The following is a 20,800-nucleotide window of genomic DNA, read 5'->3' as shown; positions in this document are numbered from 1 at the left end:
TTTTTCTTTTTGAATTTCCTTTCTGTCTGACCACAGTGCTCTCTACTGACACCTCTGTCCATTTTAGGACCTGTCCAGAGTAGGAGGAAATCCCCTTAGTAAACCTCTCCTATTCCAGACAGTTCCTAAAATGGACAGAGGTGTCAGCAGAGAGTACTGTGGTCAGACAGAAAATAAATTCCTAAAGAAAAAGAATTTCCTGTGGAGCATACAGCAGATGATAAGTACTGGAAGGATTAAGATTTTTAAATAGAAGTAATTTACAAATCTGTTTAACTTTCTGGCACCAGTTGATTAAAAAAAAAAATGTTTTCCAGGGGAGTACCCCGTTAAGACTCTCTTTGGGGAGCTTATTGATTAAGTATTTCTTTTTTAGTTGTGTGGCCATGTTGGGGCGATTTGTTATTGTTTGCAGCACTTGTTTGAGTATTGCACTTGGCATCTTGCCTAGAACTTAATACACTCCTGTGTTGCATGGAATATATCCAATGCTAATATAGTGCAATTTTTTTTAAAAACACATAACAGTTCAAGGGCAATCTGTATTGTGTGTCAAATATACAAGTGACTGTGCATCATATTAATTATGACCATAGCAATATTAATGTGGGGAGCATTACAGGGGTACTTTGACCGTGAGGGGCACGATTACATTTTGCTTCACTATCTGGCACTATTGTTTTCCAGGCTCCAACGTTGTCCTGGCTGTAAGTACCTGTTTGCTCAATGCACTGTTCATAGAGATGAGTGCAGGGAGGGGATAGAGAGGACTGTGCAGCTGGAATGGCCTTATAAAAATAATGAAAGTATTTCTGTCTCTTTAAAAAAGTTCTGACTTGTCATAGAGACCAGTCAGCAGTTTTTCATCAGTGGAGATCTGTGGTGAGGCGCTGTGTGAGATGCAGGCTAGCTGGGGGTTGTTATGCTTTAGCTGATGTGTCACATGGGAGGTAGTGATGAGCGGCATTGCCCATATTCGAATTTGTGATATTTCACGAATATATAGACAAATATTCGTCCTATATTCACGTATTCGAGGAAGAAAACAGTGAGGGGGTGGGCAACTTTACTATTGGTTGCTAGGGATGTTGTTGATAACCTCTGACGAGTGTATTTGCATTATTCTAATTGGCCCACAAGTGAAAAGAAGGAATATGCGCATATGTGGAAAAAAAGTGAATATTCGTAATTTCAAATATATAGCGAATATTCTTGATAAAAATTCAAAATGCAAATATTCGCGCCCAATAGTAGTGGCAGGACGGTGTAGCTATCTTGGCGTTCCCATGAGACCCCTGCTGTTTGTCTAGGAAGCTGTTACCATATGCAAAGTGCAGGAATGAGACCTCTGGACACTGGGATTCTGTAAAACAACTTGTACAACTTTACTTAAACTTCTGGTACAATTCTAATTAAAAGCAGTAGCTTTGGTAGAACTTACGACTTGCTGTGGTTTTAGGTCTGGTCAGAAAACCGTATAAGGGGCAAAAATTAGCCGACCGGAGTCGGCGTTTGACTCCGGTCGGCTCATTGAAATGAATGGGGTTTGGGCCGGATCCAGCTGGGATACAGGAGCGCCCGGTTTCTGCTCCCCCCAGCGGTATCCGGTTCCCGTACACTACAAACCAGTGTGAACCCGGCCTTAGGTGCCATCTTCTCTCTAATTCTAGAAGTGTCATGTGACCAAAGCATTATTCTTCTGTATACAGTAAATGCAAGAATGATAACCCTTTACACGTTGTGAAACCTCAGTGTATGTTATACACATTCTGCAATGATCATAAACACATTTGCATGAATTATCTAGTACCTGATACACATTGATGCATTAAGAAAAAGCTTTTGACTCTCAGACAACAAATGTTTTAGGATGGTAGCTGGAGCACTGGTACTGGGGCACTACACTTTAAATTAATTTACATACTGAAGTCTGTTTCGACACTTCAGTTACACGGTGGCAAATCAGAGGTGTCATTATCCTGTGTGGCAGAAACAGAAGGACCAAGTGGTGCGTTCAATTATTAGGAGCTGTGCTTCCAGGTCTAGCAGGATCTATGCTGTACGGTGGAGGAGGATGTTTGGTCCATGTTTTCTGTGCTAAAAATGTGAAGTACATTGTGAACAAGCACCGGTAACGAGCTTGTAATCGTTAAAAAGATTCTTTCCTTTTTTTTTTTGCAATTGCTTGCTGCATCAGTCTTCCTTTTACTTTAAAGAGGACCTGTGATCAGTCCCAACAAATGTATTGTGGTGAGCTTGTGGGGATTTAGGGTAGGTAGGGTGTAGCTGTGCAGTGATGAAAGGGTGTTTGATTAACCCTTAACTGTCGTGACGCCAGGGTGCGGGTTCTTCCTCAGTATATATATATATACCGCCACCCGTCCCAGGAACGATAGGGAGGAATAAAGGATTGTCCACAACCGGAGGTTTAGTAAACTGGAAATAACTTTACTGCAATGTTTATGCAGGTTAACAGTAGTAACAGTCTTTACATAGGACCGGACTTTAGGTTCCTCACAGTTGGTTGGGACCTTGTAGGGAATAAGCTCTGAGGCTTGCTTTACGCTGTTAAACTGAATTTAGGGTTTGGTTTTAGGTTCAGTAGTCACGTAGATTTAGGATTGAGTTTAGTTGAACTCACGGTTTTGCATTCGGCTGAAGTTAACAGGCTTCACGCCTAGATTTGTTTTGCAGGTATGCACGGAGCTTCTCTCTCTCTGATAGTCCGGAACCCAAGAGAAATGTTACTGCTTTGCAGTACAGGAACCAAGAGAGCGAGGATTGGATACAGCGTCCTTATATGGCAAGGGGGCAGGCTCAAAGCTTATTGGTTCCCACCAGCTGTCAGTCCTTTCACAAAGCATTGTGGTACATAATGTGACCCACTCACGTGACCTGAAAGGTCCTTAACCTAACAGCAGGCTTAGTATCCATGTGACCTAAGGTCCTGGAAGTACTATACATATCTATAAATGATATACATATTATACACACCAAACATATAAAATTAAAGAAGGAAGAGGTGACAAGGGGTTTTCCCACTAGGAGGATCCTACCGATACACAGAAACAAGGTACGGTACCGGGATACCACAGAATTAAAAAAAATATATGTCATAGCCTGATACCTATTCCAACAGTGTCTTTATTTATTTTTTTGCTACACCCTAAATTGCAAAGATATAGGAATTTGTTTGACTATCTGTACGTGCCATTGAATAATCAGATGGGCGGGAATTTTGTGGTACCTACAGGGATGATTAGTAGTTCTTAAAATTTGTCACGGATAGTGTGGCTAACCTGATTTTCCCCTGGTTGTCCATCAATTCTCATCAACGGAATTATCCCAGAAATGAAATTAGGATTTTGTGAAAACAACTTGAATGCTTTACTTAAATTTACTGAAATTTCTGTGCAAATCCAAATACAGTGCAGTTTAAGCACAGCATTACATGTTACAGTCTTTGGTGCAGATGAATAAATATTTGGTAACTGTCCCATTAAAGGTAACTTTTGATGATGTGGTAGCCACCCAGCACCAACTCCGACCATAGATCACTGAAGAGATTAGTGTATACAGAGGGTCCCTTGTTCAGTGTTATTCTCCTCTGACTAAGACACAACTTCCTCCTTGAGCTGAAGACTGTAAACACATTGGGGGAGATTGATCAAAACCTGCCCAGAGGAAAAGTTGCTGAGTTGCCCATAGCAACCAATCAGATTGCTTCTTTCATTTTTGAAAAGGCCTCTGAAAAATGAAAGAAGCAATCTGATTGGTTGCAATGGGCAATGGGTCAACTTTTCCTCTGCAAAGGTTTTGATAAATCTCCCCCCATTATCCTCACAGCGTGGACTGGAACAGGAAAGCCTCTTGTTTGTAGCAGGTTCTATCTTGTAAAGGATTAACCTGTTCAGGACCAAAGGCGTACAGGTACACCCTCGAGCCCTTGTACTTAAAAACCAAGGGCGGTCATATACACCCTGGTCCCATTTACGGGGCTTAAATCATTCTCACCAGTGGACAACGGGTTAAACGCAGCGGGTCCCGGTTCCTACTGGCAGCCAGGACCCACAGCTAATGCCACGTCTAAAATGAAAGTGAAACTATCCCGGTGTTACGCCTAGCGCTCCGGGTCCCCGCTCCTCCCCGGAGCGCTCACGGCGTCTTTCTCCCTGCAGCTCCCCGGTCAGTCCCGCTGACCGGGAGCGCTGCACTGTCATGGCCGTTGGGGACGCGATTCGCACAGTGGGACGCGCCCGCTCGCGAATCGCGTCCCAGGTCACTTACCCGTTCCCGTCCCCTGCTGTCATGTGCTGGCGCGCGCGGCTCCGCTCTCTAGGGCGCGCGCGCGCCAGCTCCCTGAGACTTAAAGGGCCAGTGCACCAATGATTGGTGCCTGGCCCAATTTGCTTAATTGGCTTCCACCTGGTCCCTGACTATATCTAACCTCCTCCCATGCACTCCCTTGCCGGATCTTGTTGCCCTTGTGCCTAGTGAAAGCGTATTGTGTGTCTAAAGCCTGTGTACCAGAACTTCTGCTATCCACCCTGACTACGAACCTTGCCGCCTGCCCCCGACCTTCTGCTACGTCCGACCTTGCTTCTGTCTACTCCCTTGTACCTCGCCTATCATCAGCAGTCAGAGAGGTGACCCGTTGCTAGTGGATACGACCTGGTCACTACCGCCGCAGCAAGACCATCCCGCTTTGCGGCGGGCTCTGGTGAAAACCAGTAGTGACTTAGAACCGGTCCACTAGCGCGGTCCTCGCCAATCCCTCTCTGGCACAGAGGATCCACTACCTGCCAGCCGGCATCGTGACAGTAGATCCGGCCATGGATCCCGCTGACGTCCCTCTGCCTTATATCTCTGATATCACCACGGTGGTCGCCCAGCAATCCCGACAGATCGCCCATCTAACCCACCAGCTGTCGGAAGTATTCACCATTGTGCAGCAACTTCAGTCGCAACTTCAGCAGCAATCATCTCCTCCGCCAGCTCCTGCACCCCTTCCGCAGCGAGTGGCCACTCCTAGCCTCCGCCTGTCCTTGCCGGACAAATTTAATGGGGACTCTAAGTTTTGCCGTGGCTTCCTTTCGCAATGTTCTCTGCACTTGGAGATGATGTCGGACCAGTTTCCTACTGAAAGGTCTAAGGTGGCTTTCGTAGTCAGCCTTCTGTCTGGAAAAGCTCTGTCATGGGCCACACCGCTCTGGGACCGCAATGACCCCGTCACTGCCTCTGTACACTCCTTCTTCTCGGAAATTCGAAGTGTCTTTGAGGAACCTGCCCGAGCCTCTTCTGCTGAGACTGCCCTGCTGAACCTGGTCCAGGGTAATTCTTCCGTTGGCGAGTACGCCATACAATTCCGTACTCTTGCTTCTGAACTTTCCTGGAATAATGAGGCCCTCTGCGCGACCTTTAAAAAAGGCCTATCCAGCAACATTAAAGATGTTCTGGCCGCACGAGAAACTCCTGCTAATCTACATGAACTCATTCATCTTGCCACTCGCATTGACATGCGTTTTTCTGAGAGACATCAAGAGCTCCGCCAGGAAAAAGACTTAGATCTCTGGACACCTCTCCCACAGTCTCCACTGCAATCTGCGCCTAGGCCTCCCGCCGAGGAAGCCATGCAAGTGGATCGGTCTCGCCTGACCCTGGAAGAGAGGAATCGCCGTAAGGAAGAGAATCTTTGTCTGTACTGTGCCAGTACCGAACATTTTTTGGTGGATTGCCCTATCCGTCCTCCACGTCTGGGAAACGCACGCTCGCACCCAGCTCTCGTGGGTGTGGCGTCTCTGGATGCTAAGTCGGCTTCTCCACGTCTCACGGTGCCTGTACGGATTTCTACTTCAGCCAGCTCTTCCCTCTCAGCCGTGGCCTGCCTGGACTCTGGTGCTTCTGGGAATTTTATTCGGGAGTCCTTGGTGAATAAATTCCGCATTCCGGTGACCCGTCTTGTCAAGCCACTCCACATTTCTGCGGTCAACGGAGCCAGGTTGGATTGCACCGTGCGTTACCGCACGGAGCCCCTCCTAATGTGCATCGGACCTCATCACGAGAAAATTGAATTTTTTGTCCTTCCCAATTGCACTTCCGAAGTTCTCCTTGGACTACCCTGGCTTCTACACCATTCCCCAACCCTGGACTGGTCCACTGGGGGGATCAAGAGTTGGGGTCCCTCTTGTTCCAAGGACTGCCTTAAACCAGTTCCCAGTACTCCCTGCCGTGACCCTGTGGTTCCTCCTGTATCCGGTCCCCCTAAAGTCGTTAGGGACTCTGCCTGCCACAGAAAATGCCTCTCCCCCCCTCCCAGTCCCTTCAGGCAAGCCTCTGTGTCCCCTCATGGCTCCCGTCCTTGTGTCCCCCTGCCCCGTGCCAAGCTTCACCCTCTGCCCTCCCTCCCCATTCCTACTCCTGCTGTACTGCCTGCCATTGAGGAAACCATCCATTCCATCCCGGTGTCCTCATCCCAGGGGAGGCAGTCACCGGACAAAAAAAAGGGGAGACCTAAGGGGGGGGGGTACTGTTACGCCTAGTGCTCCGGGTCCCCGCTCCTCCCCGGAGCGCTCACGGCGTCTTTCTCCCTGCAGCTCCCCGGTCAGTCCCGCTGACCGGGAGCGCTGCACTGTCATGGCCGTTGGGGACGCGATTCGCACAGTGGGACGCGCCCGCTCGCGAATCGCGTCCCAGGTCACTTACCCGTTCCCGTCCCCTGCTGTCATGTGCTGGCGCGCGCGGCTCCGCTCTCTAGGGCGCGCGCGCGCCAGCTCCCTGAGACTTAAAGGGCCAGTGCACCAATGATTGGTGCCTGGCCCAATTTGCTTAATTGGCTTCCACCTGGTCCCTGACTATATCTAACCTCCTCCCATGCACTCCCTTGCCGGATCTTGTTGCCCTTGTGCCTAGTGAAAGCGTATTGTGTGTCTAAAGCCTGTGTACCAGAACTTCTGCTATCCACCCTGACTACGAACCTTGCCGCCTGCCCCCGACCTTCTGCTACGTCCGACCTTGCTTCTGTCTACTCCCTTGTACCTCGCCTATCATCAGCAGTCAGAGAGGTGACCCGTTGCTAGTGGATACGACCTGGTCACTACCGCCGCAGCAAGACCATCCCGCTTTGCGGCGGGCTCTGGTGAAAACCAGTAGTGACTTAGAACCGGTCCACTAGCGCGGTCCTCGCCAATCCCTCTCTGGCACAGAGGATCCACTACCTGCCAGCCGGCATCGTGACACCCGGCAGCTCAGCGGACAAAATCGCGATGTCCCGATCAGTTTACTGGACCACAGGAGGGTCCTCACCTGCCTCCTTGTCGTCCGTTCGGCGATCTGCTGCTCTAAGCCTGCTCAGCAGGCTAGAGCAGCAAAGCGCTGAGAACACTGTCAATGCTATGCTATGGCATAGCATTGATCAGTGTAAGCAATTAAAAGATTGCATGGCATAGCCCCCTTCTTCAGGTGTGCAAAACCTGACTCATTCACTGAGCACTGTAGAAATGGGGATCCCTTCGACCTCAATATTGCAAACCAACTATGTGATGGAAGGGGGGAGACCGTCTTTACCATCTGGGAATTTTACATCCATGACCCCACCTGCAGTTTTTTTAGGGCTAAAAAAAAAAGTGTAAAAAGAAGTTACTAAAATGAATTAACCTTCCCTATTAAAGTTTGAATCACCCCCCTTTTCCCATTTTTTAAATAAAATAATGCAATAAAAATAATCATATGTGGTATCTCCACATGAGTAAATGTCTCAACTATTAAATTATGAGGTTAGCTAAACCGCATGGTTGATGGTGTACATGTAAAAAAATACCAAAGTCCAAAATTGTGCATTTTTGGTCACTTCATATACCATGAAAAAAAAACTAATAAAACCGATCAAAAAGTCCCATCAAAACAAAAATGGTACCGATAAAAACTACAGACCATGGTATAAAAATTTAGCCCTCATATAGCCCCTTATGCGGAAAAATAAAAAGGTTATAGGGATCAGAAGATGACAATTTTAAACATACACATTTTAGTGCATGTAAATTAGGTATCCTTGTGACTGTATGGACCCACAGAATAAAGAGATTGTGTCATTCATATGAAAATTGCACTGTGTAGAAACGGAAGCCCCCAAAATATACAAAATGGCATTTTTATTTTTAATTTCACCTTACGAATATATCTTTTTTGGTTTTGCAGTAGATTTTCTTATTAAATGATTGATGTCATTACAATGTATAATTGGTGGCACAAAAAACAAGCCCTTATATGGGTATGTAGGTGCAAAATTGAAAGCGTTATAATTTTTAGAAGTGGAGGAGGAAAAACGAGAATGCAAAAACGAAAATTGGCCTGGTCCTTAAAAGACATCTGCAGTGATATAACACTTATCTCCTATCCACATCATGGGGGGTCGGAACGCTGGGACCCCCTACGATCTCCTGCACGGAGCCACGCCTCTATGTAGTTCTATGGGAGAGGCGGGGATGCAGCGTTCGTGCATCCCCGCATCTCCCATAGAACTAAATTAGTATGTATGGGTAGTGGGCTCAGTGAGGTCGACGCTACGCGCATTAGCATTTGTATGAAGAAAAGAAAAACCGGCCACTCACCATATTCGTCTTCTTGCTTTATTGCATAAAATACTCACAATAGAACATAGGGGAGAGGGAAGGAGCGGGGGGTACAAGCGGCAACAAGCTCCTTTTCGCACTAAATAAAGTGCTTCTTCCGGCTACGCGCATTAGCCGGCGCACAGCGGGCCTCCGTTTGGGAGATCATGGGGGGTCCCAGCGGTTGGACCCACCGCGATCAAACACCTATCTCCCATCCTGTGGATAGGGGTTAAGTGTTATATCACTGCAGATGTCCTTTAAGGTCAAAATGGGCTTGGTCCTTAAGGGGTTAAACCTAGATGTAACACTATTTACACCTAAGTGTATGTCAGCCATAAACTAGTTTTTGTATCCACCCCTCTACTGGGAGAGGAAGCAGGACTAGGGACTCTGCTCACAGCCCTTCTAGAAGTTTCTGTGCAGAAACATAGGCTAGGGAGCATCATGTGACCAAGGCATCATTCAGCTGATACAACAGTAAATGTATATTTAAACCCTTATCTTAGTTACCTCAGTGTATGCTAATGCAATGCACAAAACGGTTTTGCAAATAAACTCCCTACCACAAACAAATTTCTGTAGTTTGCAGAAAGTTCTCTCACAGCTACACAACAAAAATTTTAGGGATTGTAGCAGGAACACTACAACTATATTGCAAAAAAAAAGGGTGGGAATATTAGGCTAAGGGGGTGTTATTAAGAACTTCATAATCGTACTACCCTGAATGATATCACCCCTTTGCCCTAATATTTGAATGTATATGTGGTGTCCCAGCACAATGGCTGTCCTGTGGCTTAGGACTGCTTTGGGCAGCCCTGTGGCATAGTCGTTGGGCCCACTGAGAAACTGAACCTGGTATAAATTATGTTTTGCACATTGTTAAGGAATTAATATATTTTTATAAATTATCTTGTTATTGTTATTCTGATGTATGTTAAATGTGTTACTATACTCTTAAGAGAGAGCAGTGTACCCTGTCTGCCAATGGGAACCCCTAAATTCTTCCCCATATAGTGTAGTGGGGGGAGGAGTTGCCCCAGTTGAGCCTAGTGCTAAGTCTGAGCAACATCGGGTTCAGGTGTGTTGTGTGTGGAGGCCTCAAGGGAAGGTCCAGATCAAATTAATTAAATCAGGTCATTCTGCAAGGATCACCCGCACGGTGGAAGTTCATGCCCTGGGGGAGACCTACAAGACCTTGACAGAACCCTAGTTTCCAGGATCAATCTACCCATCTTTCAAGTCAGGATCAATTCATTTGGTGAAGGAACCACAAATCCCAGCAAGGCAACAGGGCTCCCAAGGGTTTACATTGCATCCTCTCACTCAGCACCATACTGTCTCTGTATTACCATCTGCACCCTGCTCAATAAAGACTGTTACCTGTAACCTGACGTCGGTGTGCTCATTTACTCCCAGTGTCTGGCCCAGGAGAAGCTGTCTCCAACCTCAGACCGTGTATAGGATAACGGTGCCCTGGCATCACAAAGTGATAAGGTATTTCCCTACACTACCCGTGGCTACCACATATACCTGTCATTAGTGCTTGTCTTGATAATGAATAACTCCCAGGAGCTTGGCAGCAAGTGAAGAGGATAGGATGTCAGCCGCAGCGAGCTGGTATTCGGTTGATACCTATAACATGTCCCGATCTACAATATCAATCATTCCTATGAAAACACAAAAATGAGATTTGATTGATTTATAATTTGATTTCCTTATATTACTCATTTACAATATTATGAGGGAATGTCTGAGCTTATTACAACTGTTCTAATCTTCTGCAGAACATCACATTAGTATGGTTATTCATTGACAGATATACTCTGCAGATGTTTTCCCAGGCTGGATTTATGTGGAGTAGAGTGATTTTGTAAAACACGCGCCTGTGATAAACGTGAAGGATTGAGACATCTGTTCTGTACTTGGCCTGGCTGGGAGACAAGTCAGATCAGGCCCATGACCCACCGCAAAAGTATCCTGTGTCCCGTTGGGTCAGTCTGAGCTAGCTTCAGCCTGCGATGGGTGGTTGTGTACCATAAGAACTGACTATAACCTGATGGAACGGATCAGACTTGTGGGTCGTGACATGCCTCGCGGGTTCTTATCAAGATGAACTTCTACTCTCAATCCTAAACTCTGTTTACTTGCATTTGCAATCCTACTAAGTACTCAAATAACTAACAGAGGTATTCAGAAGTGCGCCAAGGCGTTTACTGGAATGCGATTACCTGCCATAGAATAACACATTCATATATTGCAACCTTAGTTTATCTTGTGTATAGGTTATCTTCATCTTGGAATTAAAGTTCTCAGATTGATTCAAGAGAACTTGGCAAAAGTTTTTGCAAACATTCCGCTCAGTGGTGGCACTCCATTCTGTCACTGGATGCCATGAAGGCTCTTGACACGGTGGAGTGGAGATTCCTGGCAGACTCTGGAGGCTTTTGGGAATGGCCAGGGGATTGTTAGCTGGATTAGGTTGTTATACAGTCGTCCACCCCTCAACATAAACCTGAATGGCTCCTTGTCAGAGAATTTTCAATCATCAAGAGGGACTCTATGGGGGATGTCCTCTGTCACCCCTCTTGTTCATTCTTTATATCGAGTCTTTGGCAATAATGATTCATAAGGCAGAGGGTATTAAAGGTTTTGGTTTGGAAGGGGACAATGACAAAATTGTACTCTATGCGGATGACCTCCTTCTTACATGACTATAATGTTGCCTAAAATGATTGCATTTGTGGAGCAATAAGGTAGGCTCTCGAGGGGATATTCCTAAGGGTAAATGGGGTTAGCATCTTAGGGAAGGAAGACGTTCTGGATTATTTAGGGTTTAGCATTCACCCTAGGGTGGAAAGTTTTCTTAATCTTAAATCATACCTGTCATGTTACAGAAAAACATATGCTAATATATGTTACTCACTAGGTCATGCAGATTATGTACATCATTTTTATGTGTCTAGCTTCTGTATTTGGGTCACAAATCCCTCTGTTCCTCTGCTCACTCATTCTGACATCCACATCTGAAGCAAGCACTGAGCCCGCCCTCACTCCCCATGCATTCACTTCCTCTCTGAGTCTGCTGTGCTGAGTCTCTTCATCCAATCACTGCAGGCTTCTCTGTAACCCCTTCCTCTCTGTTTTCAGACAGAAGTCTGATATACAGGGCTGAAGTGAGCACAGAGGAGTGCTAGTCCCACCCTCACTTCCTGGACTCACAGCCTGTGCTTCAGATAGGACAAAGATGATGCTGCAACTGGACAGGATTATGTTCTGGATGGTATGGGGACCCCTATTGGCCTTTTTTTTCCTTTTTAATAAACTAAGATTTCTACTAAAAAGAGATACTTTTTTTTAATGAATTATATTTGAAATGGTTAATGTTTTGCCAAGATGTACAGCATTTTTTGATTATGTGAGTGCCCATTTAACATAAAAACTTTATTAATGAAAACTGTCAAAACGGTCATCAACTCCTGGACCTCGGACATTTCATACAAGAATTATGCACCCTTTTCGTTTAGTTCCTTTTTGAGTTATTTTCCTATTGTATTGTTCACAGTGATTTATTTTTTATTCTATTTACTTTTATATTTTTTTATTATATTAGGTTATGGTCAGGATTTGGATTCCATCTTTGTATATTTGCATTGTTATCCTCGTTGTTATCATTGTACAAACAGAATGTGTCATCAGTGAGATCTAATAGGTCACATGTGACTCGTCCCATAAGAAAAAGACCCTAATGACCAGTGATTGGCTCTAGTGTCATCTCCAAATGGTGCTGTCTTATGTCTGGGGTCCTTTGGTTTTCGGCTGGGCCAGTAAAACCTTGAGTTGGGCTCTGCTCGCACCGGTCTTGCGGCTTCAATAACAAAAGCTACAATGCTGCGCTGGATCTGTTGCCTGATGGGCACAGTGGTGCCCTATGGACCCTAGTGACTTACAATGGTTCCACCAAGGTGTCCATTGGAATCTGCAATGTAGTGTCCGATACACATGTTTGCACAGTGTTATTGTGTTCATTGTACTGTAAAATATATGTGCTTGTTTATGTACATAGCATGGGAATCCTCCCCTGTTGTGACTCCGTTGATACCTCTACCTTAGTGCCCCTATAACGAGACAATTGTTAGTGTTTCTATCCTCCTTATCATCTGGCTCTGGCATATTTTTTATCTTTAAAGGGGTACTCACCCCTAGACATCCAAAGGATAGGGGATAAGATGTCTGACTATGGTGGTCCTGCAGCTGGGACCCCCGCAATCTGTGCAGCACCCAGCATTTGTTTAGAACGCTAGGTGCCAATGGCGGGGGTCGTGATGTCACGGTCACGCCCCTTGTGACGTCATGTCATGCCCCCTCAACACAAGTCTGTGGGACGGGGTGTGGTGGCAGCCACATCCCCTCCCATAGACTTGCATTGAGGGGGCGTGACGTGACTCACGAGGGGTGTGGTTATGACGTCACGACCCCTTCCACCCGCTCCAAGCGTTCGGAACAAAATGTTCTCAATGCTGGGGCAACAGAGTACCCCTGTAAAAAGAAGGTCCACTTTTGGGGAGTCTCAGGATCTTATATTGTACATACAATCAACATTTGGCAAGTAGAAGTTGCCATGGACTGCTGAGTTTTTCTTTTATACATGACCACACCAGCAGAAATGTATTCAGAATGCCAAGAGTGGGTGGGATTGGGCTGGTCATATCTCTAGCTCTGTAGCTTAGCCCTGATTTTGTGAAATAGTTACAGGTAACACCATGTCCCCTGCTCCAAACTGTTACAGAACCTGCGGCATGGACCTATCCCTACCAAAAACTACGTGTCACCCTGCCAGTCTACCACAGACTAAATGCATGGCAAGCTGCACCCTAGTATAAAAAAGAGGTGCACAGGTTAAACTGTTACTCTCACTCAGACATGGCAAAAGTTTTGATTGATTGCAGTTTCACTGCTGAGACTGATTTCTAGATATAGCCGGGAAAAGAGCAACTATGATCTGACCCATAGACCTACAATGGAGTTAGATAGACCTACAATAAGATGGATCGAGCGGCAAACAAGGGAGTGAACCGCACAGCCGCACACTCTTCTATGTCTAGAGATCGTTGGGGTCACAGCACTGAGACCCCGGCCTATTGAAACTTGTGTGACCTGTCAGAAGTTTTTTTTTTTTTTTAAAGGGACACTACATTGCTTGACATGTTATCCCCTATCCAAAGGCACAGGCTGCCAGAAGTGGAATTGAGGGTGCTCTCCCCATTACTTAGCTAGGGTTCTGAGCTCTAGAGACCCTTCATTTTTATGAAGAGCACATACTTTAAATGGTCACTCTCATTAAAAATTTTTTTGCTATTGCAATCCTTATGGTAAATAAAAAATCTTTCTAATGTACTTTGCTTAAAAAAAATGAAGTTAGATCTGCATTAAATAATAAAGCAGCAAGTATAGATGGGTTACCATCGGAAATTTATAAAAAATTTGGGGATATTTTGGTTCCGAAACTTTTGGTGGTATTTAACGATGCTTTGGAAGAGGGGAATTTGCCTGCATCTATGAGAGAGGCATTTATCTTGGTCATATTAAGAAAAAGATAAGGATCCTCAGTCTCCTGATTCTTATAGGTCAATTCCTCTTTTATGTACAGACGTGAAATTTTTGGCCAAGATTCTTGCCTCTCGTTTAGATAAGGTAATTTCATCATAAAGACCAGACTGGTTTTATCCCTGGCCGATCTACATCTAGCAATATTCGTTGGGTCTTTTTGAGTATCCACATATAGGGCCATATTTTATTTTGACAGCATTTGATTGTGTAGAATGGCCCTATTTGTGGGCAACTCTGTAGGAAATGGGATTTGGATCGAAATTTATCTCTTGGGTTAAATTACTACATAATAATCCCATTGCTAGAGTCAGAGCCAATGGAGAGGTTTCATAATATGTTACTCTTTTTTTGTGGTACCAGACAGGGATGCTCTCTGTCACCTCTTTTGTTTGCAATAGTGATGGGACTGTTGGCTTCCTTAGTTCACCCAAGTAAAGAGATACATGGGCTTAAATATGGGTCTTATATCAAGAAGATTGCCCTTTATGCAGATGATGCATTATTATTTTTAAATGATACAGGTCCATCATTATCTGCATTAATAGGGCTGAGGGACAGATTTAATTCCCTGTCTGGTATATGTATTAATTGGAATAAATCTTTTCTTATGCTGCTGGATCGGGATACCTCCATTGTTAAGGTCAATGAAAAAACCTCCATAAAGTGTGAACATCATTTTAAATATTTGGGTATTGAAATATCTCCAAATTTATCTCAATATAAAACTCTAAATATAACTCCTTTTTTAAATAATTTCAAACCTAAATTGATGGCTTGGTGTAAACTTCCCCTCTCGATCATTGGTAGGATTAAAGGGGTACTCCAGTGAAAACCTTTTTTTCTTTTAAATCAACTGGTGGCAGAACGTTAAACATATTGGTAAATTACTTCTATTAAAAAATCTTAATCCTTCCTGTACTTAATAGCTGCTGAATACTACAGAGGAAATTCTTTTGTTTTTGGAATGCTCTCTGATGACATCACGAGCACAGTTCTCTCTGCTGAGGTTATTATAATAATAATAACACTTTATTTATTGTTGTCCTTAGTGGGATTTGAAACCGAGTCCCCAGCACTGCAAGGCAGCAGTGCTAACCACTGAGCCACCATGCTGCCCTTAGCATACATGTGCTATGCATGGTTGCTAAAATGGACAGAGATGTCAGCAGAGAGAACTGTGCTCGTGATGTCATCAGTGTTCCAAAAAGAAAGGAATTTCCTCTGTAGCATTCAGCAGCTAATAAGTACTGGAAGGATAAAGATTTTTTAATAGAAGTAATTTACAAATATGTTTAACTTTCTGCCATCAGTTGATTTAAAAGAAAAAAGGTTTTCACCGGAGTACCCCTTTAATCTTATTAAAATGGTTTATATGCCGCAATTATTATACCTACTTCACAATTCTCCAGTTTGGCTTTCTATAGGTTGTCAATTTAGAGAATTAATTTTGAATTTTTGCTGCAAAAACCTGTATGTCCTACTTTAAAATGTATACATAAAGTGTGGAGTAGAATCAAACAAATAAGAGGTATAGGGAATTTTTGTCAATTAACCCCATATGGAGTACCGTATATACTCGAGTATAAGCCGAACCGAATATAAGCCGAGGCCCCTAATTTCACCCCAAAAACCCAGGAAAAGTTATTGACTCGACTATAAGCCCAGGGTGGGAAATACATCATCCCCCCCTGTCATCATCCAGACCCCCGTCATTAACACCCCCATCATCATCACCCTTTCATCATTCCCCCCCTTCATCATCACCACCTGTCATTATCACCCCACTTCATCATCACCCTGTCATCATCCCCCCTTCATCATCACTGCCTGTCATCATCCCCCCCCCTGTCATCATCCAGACCACTGTCATCATTCCCCCCCTTCATCATCACTGCCCGTCAATCCCTTCATCAGTGGTCTTCAACCTGCGGACCTCCAGATGTTGCAAAACTACAACTCCCTGCATGCCCGGACAGCCATCGGCTGTCCGGGCATGCTGGGAGTTGTAGTTTTGAAACACCTGGAGGTCCGCAGGTTGAAGACCACTGCGGCCTTCGTCATCATCCAGACCCCCCTTTAGTTTTCTACTCACCTACCCTCAGTGGGAAGGAAGGGTGAGCTGGTCCGGGCCATCTATGCTGCAGGGATCGTCCGGTGGGGAGGGTTAGTCGTTCCGGACTGTCCACCGGGAGGCCTTCTTCTCGGCTCCGGGCCTGGCCCCGGACTAGTGACGTTGCCTTGACGACGACACTCAGGGACGTTCATGCGCAGGGACGGACGTCCCTGTGTGTCGTCATCAAGGCAACGTCACTAGTCCACGGCCGGAGCAGAGAAGAGGGCCTCCCGGTGAAGATGGACAGCCCGGAACGACTAACCCTCCCCACCGGACGGTCCCAGCAGCATAGATGACCCGGGACAGCTCACCCTTCCTTCCCACCGAGGGGAGGTGAGTAGAAAACTAAAGGGGGGTCTGGATGATGACGAAGGCCGCAGTGGTTTTCAACCTGCGGACCTCCAGGTGTTTCAAAACTACAACTCCCAGCATGCCCAGCTGTCCGGGCATGCTGGAAGTTGTAGTTTTGCAACATCTGGAGGTCCGCACGTTGAAGACCACTGAGAAGGGATTGGCAGGCGGAGAGTTCACTCGAGTATAAGCCGAGGGGGGCGTTTTCAGCACAAAAAATGGTGCTGAAAAACTTGGCTTATACTTGAGTATATACGGTAATCCCTCTCTTGTAGAAATTAGAAAGCTTACTGGTTTTGTATTGTGGGAAAAAGCAGGTATATTATGGTTGAAAAATTTGTTTAGATTTGGAATTCTGAAGTCTTCTACTGAACTCCTAGAGGAATTTTTTCTTCCACGTATTTCTTTTTTTCAATAGATTCAATTGAGACAGGCTATTGAGGCTGAACAAAGAAAATCTCCCTTAATATACCAAAATGATCTAGCATTAGATTTAATAATTTCAACTACCAGATCTTCGGGTTTTATTTCAAGAATGTATACTGTTTTGCTTTATAAATATTTGGTGAAATGCAATGTTACGGCATTTGAGAAATGTTTTTTTTTAAAAGATAATGGGGTTTATTTACTAACGTGATCCCGACTCTTTTTTTCTCGTCTTTTGTGCCCAAATTGTGTCGATGCGACACAGTTTTGGAGCAAAAAAAAAAAAACACCTCAATTTTACAAGAAAAACCTGAAAAGGGGGCGTGGTCACGGGAGAAAGTAGGCATGGTCCCGACAAAAGGAGCGTGTCCCTGACAGTTTTGAAAAATCCCAACATATTTACTAAGGTTTCCACAGAAAATTTGGTGGATTTGGACTGGGATAAACCCGACAGATCAGAACAGTTGTAAAAAAAAGCAAAACGTAGGGAAAAGTGCAAAACGTAGGGAAACCTTAGTAAATATCTTGGGAAAATACCAGTCGAAAATCAAAACCCACAGAGAAAACTACACTACACTCTTAGTAAATAAACCCCAAGGTTGTAACTTTTGAATAGTGGGACTCATTTTTAAAAGCAGTTCCCAATCAAAGTCTAGCTGAGAGTGGTCGGCTGTCACAAATATATATTTTATATAGAACCAATCAAACACTATCTTTTCTTTATAAAATTTGGCTGAAACGAGACACAAACTGTCCTAGATGCTTTTTGTCTGATGCCGATTTAATGCATATGCTGTGGAGTTGTACCTGTTTGGAGGAGTACCGGAACTCTATCTTGGGATTTATTAAAAATGAATATAAAATTGACATACCCCCTTGGTATGTCAATATTATATTCATTTTTAATAAATCCCAAGATAGAGTTCCGGAATTTGTATCCTTGGCTATTTAGATGATTTATCTATTAGTTTCAATTATAAGATTGCATTGGGCCTTATCTTATATGGCTCAATACTGGAAGTCCACAGCTCCTCCAACTCTGTTTCAACTTATTTCTAAGATAAAATGTTCTCTAAGTTTGGAAAGGGCAATATATAGTGTTGAGCGCAAATACTGGCACTTCGCGTTTTTGCGAATATTTCGAATATAGTGATATATATTCGTAATGACGAATATTCGTTATTTTTCTGTGTGAATATACAGTATGCGAATATATGCAAATATTCGCGAATATCGGCACTTCCAGTCAGAGGACACTGATCCCTCCCTTCTTTTACGTGAAAGATATAATCGTGCACATAATATGTGCACTATGCAAATTCATTCAGAATTTTCACATGGAAAAAAAAAAAGAGAATGAATATAGCGAAAATATCTGGGTACACTGGATTAAAAAAATATGATTGTTCAATCATTTATTTTTTCTATTTCCCCTGCAGCACTGGGGGTTGGTGGGTTGGTTCAAAGGGGGAAAATTTGAATTTATATTGTACTATTATGCTCACTGGTATTATATTGGTGTGTATTTTTCTGTTTATGAGCTTTGTATGTAATACTGCTTAATAAAAACTAATTATAGAAAAAAAAAGTTTTCTACAGTATGTTTTATTTGTGTTTAAAAAAACAGCCACTAGGCTGAATGCACTAGATGCCACGTCAAGAAGCTGTAAGACTCATGTAATGTCCGTTTATTTGTTTTGGTATTTTTCTGTTTAGGTGTGTATTCACACACTAGGATGTTCAGAGCAGTTTTCTATTCTCTCTGAATAAGGAGTGATTAATGCTCTGAACGAATGAGAACTCGTGCATTTGGTGCTGGTTATTGAGTGCAATATACTATGTCTGTCTGTGCAATACTCTATGTCTGCCTGAGTATTTACCTTGTATTTATCTTGTGATTTTATCTGGGTTTTTAGCCATGGTTGTATAGCATGCTCCTTGTATTTTAGTTTGTGTTACTTTAGTCGGTTTTAGGATTATGTTTGTTAGTTTTGCTTTGTCTGTGTTCACACTGAGTTAGTCTTGCTAGTGTTAGCCGTGCTCTGTACTTTATAATTCCTGTTTGGTGTTACAGAGTCTATTAAGATTCATCCAGTTCTAGTCTTGTATCTTGAGAAATATCCTGTTTAGTATCCTGACCAGTGTTCCTATGTTGTAGAGTTTGGTGTTCTTGTATCTGTTTTTATTAAGTTCTGTTTTTTATATTTCTGTTTCCTACTGGGTCAGCATCCTGACCACACTGTGGAGTGTGCCTGCTGGCCAGTAGTCTATTTGGCTTTATTATGAATGGCTACTCCTTTTGTGGAGTGGGGTGTCCAGTTTGTTTGTTCTGTGTCCCAATTTGAACAGTGTCCTATGTTTCCTTATCAGTTTGCCTGTTTATATTCTGCCCTGTTAGTATTTGTATCCTGTTTGGTATATCTGGTTGTCTAGTAGTTTTCCATTTCTGTTCTGGCCTGTGAACGACTGTATATATTATGTGTTTTTACGCCACTGCACTTTAGCGCAGGCAGGGACCGGCTCCAAGTTGTCGATTCACTGCTTAGGAAGTATGGGCAAGTAGGCAGGGATAGTGTTTTTAGATTCAGTTTAGGGCTCACTCTCCCTGTCCCCCAGTCGGTCATGACAACTCAGTTCACATCTGCATTTGGAACCTTTGTTGCAAATGTCATATTTGATGGGAAATTTTGTTTAGCATGTACATTACCAGAGCTGCCATCAGAAATCCGCCAGTCCACCGTCAAACTAATAATTACAGTATACAAGAAGAAATATTACCCCATACATATTAATCTCATCCAGTTACTGACCAAATCCTGTATACTGAGATTCATATTACCAATAATACCAGTATACAAGGGGGAATATTATCCCCATACATATAACCATCATACTGGTACTGAGTACTGACCAAATCCTGTACATTGAGACCAATATTACCAGTAAAACCAGTATACAAGGGGGAATATTATATTACCATCATACTGGTACTGACCAAATCCTGTACACTGAGACCAATATTACCAGTAAAACCAGTATACAAGGAGGAATATTATCACCATACATATTACCATCATACTGTTACTCAGCACCGTCATCAGGGGGGTACATCCAGTACCCCAGTAAGGGACCCGAGCTCCCAAGGGGGCCCTGCCCGCTGCACCATCCTGCAGCAGCCAGGGTCGGAAGAGTGGCAGTGGCTGGAGGCTAGGAGTCCCGACTCAAGTAGATCAGTCAGTGTGTCAGCTTGAGAACCCAGGACCTTTGCGCACTGCAGCTACAGCATCACACACAGGTCCTGAGACTGACAGCTGACACAATGACCGGAGGTCCAGAGGCTACAGAGTCTGTACCACATAAAGTACAGACAGGACGCTCACTGCTACCTCTACTGTCTGCTTTCTCCTCACTGGTTCTGGGAGGATAGGGATATTGGGTGGTAGTGGGTAGGTAATTTCCCCTCCCCTATTAGGTAACGCCCTTAGTAGGTAGGTTGGAAATCCCCCTATAAGGTAGAAGTACCCTTTAGGTCAGTAATGCTCACAGTAGGTAGGTAAGTAATGCCCCCAGTAATGCCCCTAGTAATGCCCCCAGTAACTAGATAGTAGATAATGCCCCCCAGTAGGTAGTTAGTTGGTGATACCCCCAGTAGGTAGTAGGTAATGTCCCCAGTAGGTAGTAGGTAATGTCCCCA

This window comes from Hyla sarda, chromosome 2, assembly GCF_029499605.1.
Source record: "Hyla sarda isolate aHylSar1 chromosome 2, aHylSar1.hap1, whole genome shotgun sequence".
Classification (NCBI taxonomy): Eukaryota; Metazoa; Chordata; class Amphibia; order Anura; family Hylidae; genus Hyla; species Hyla sarda.
This window is presented reverse-complemented; position numbering follows the sequence as displayed.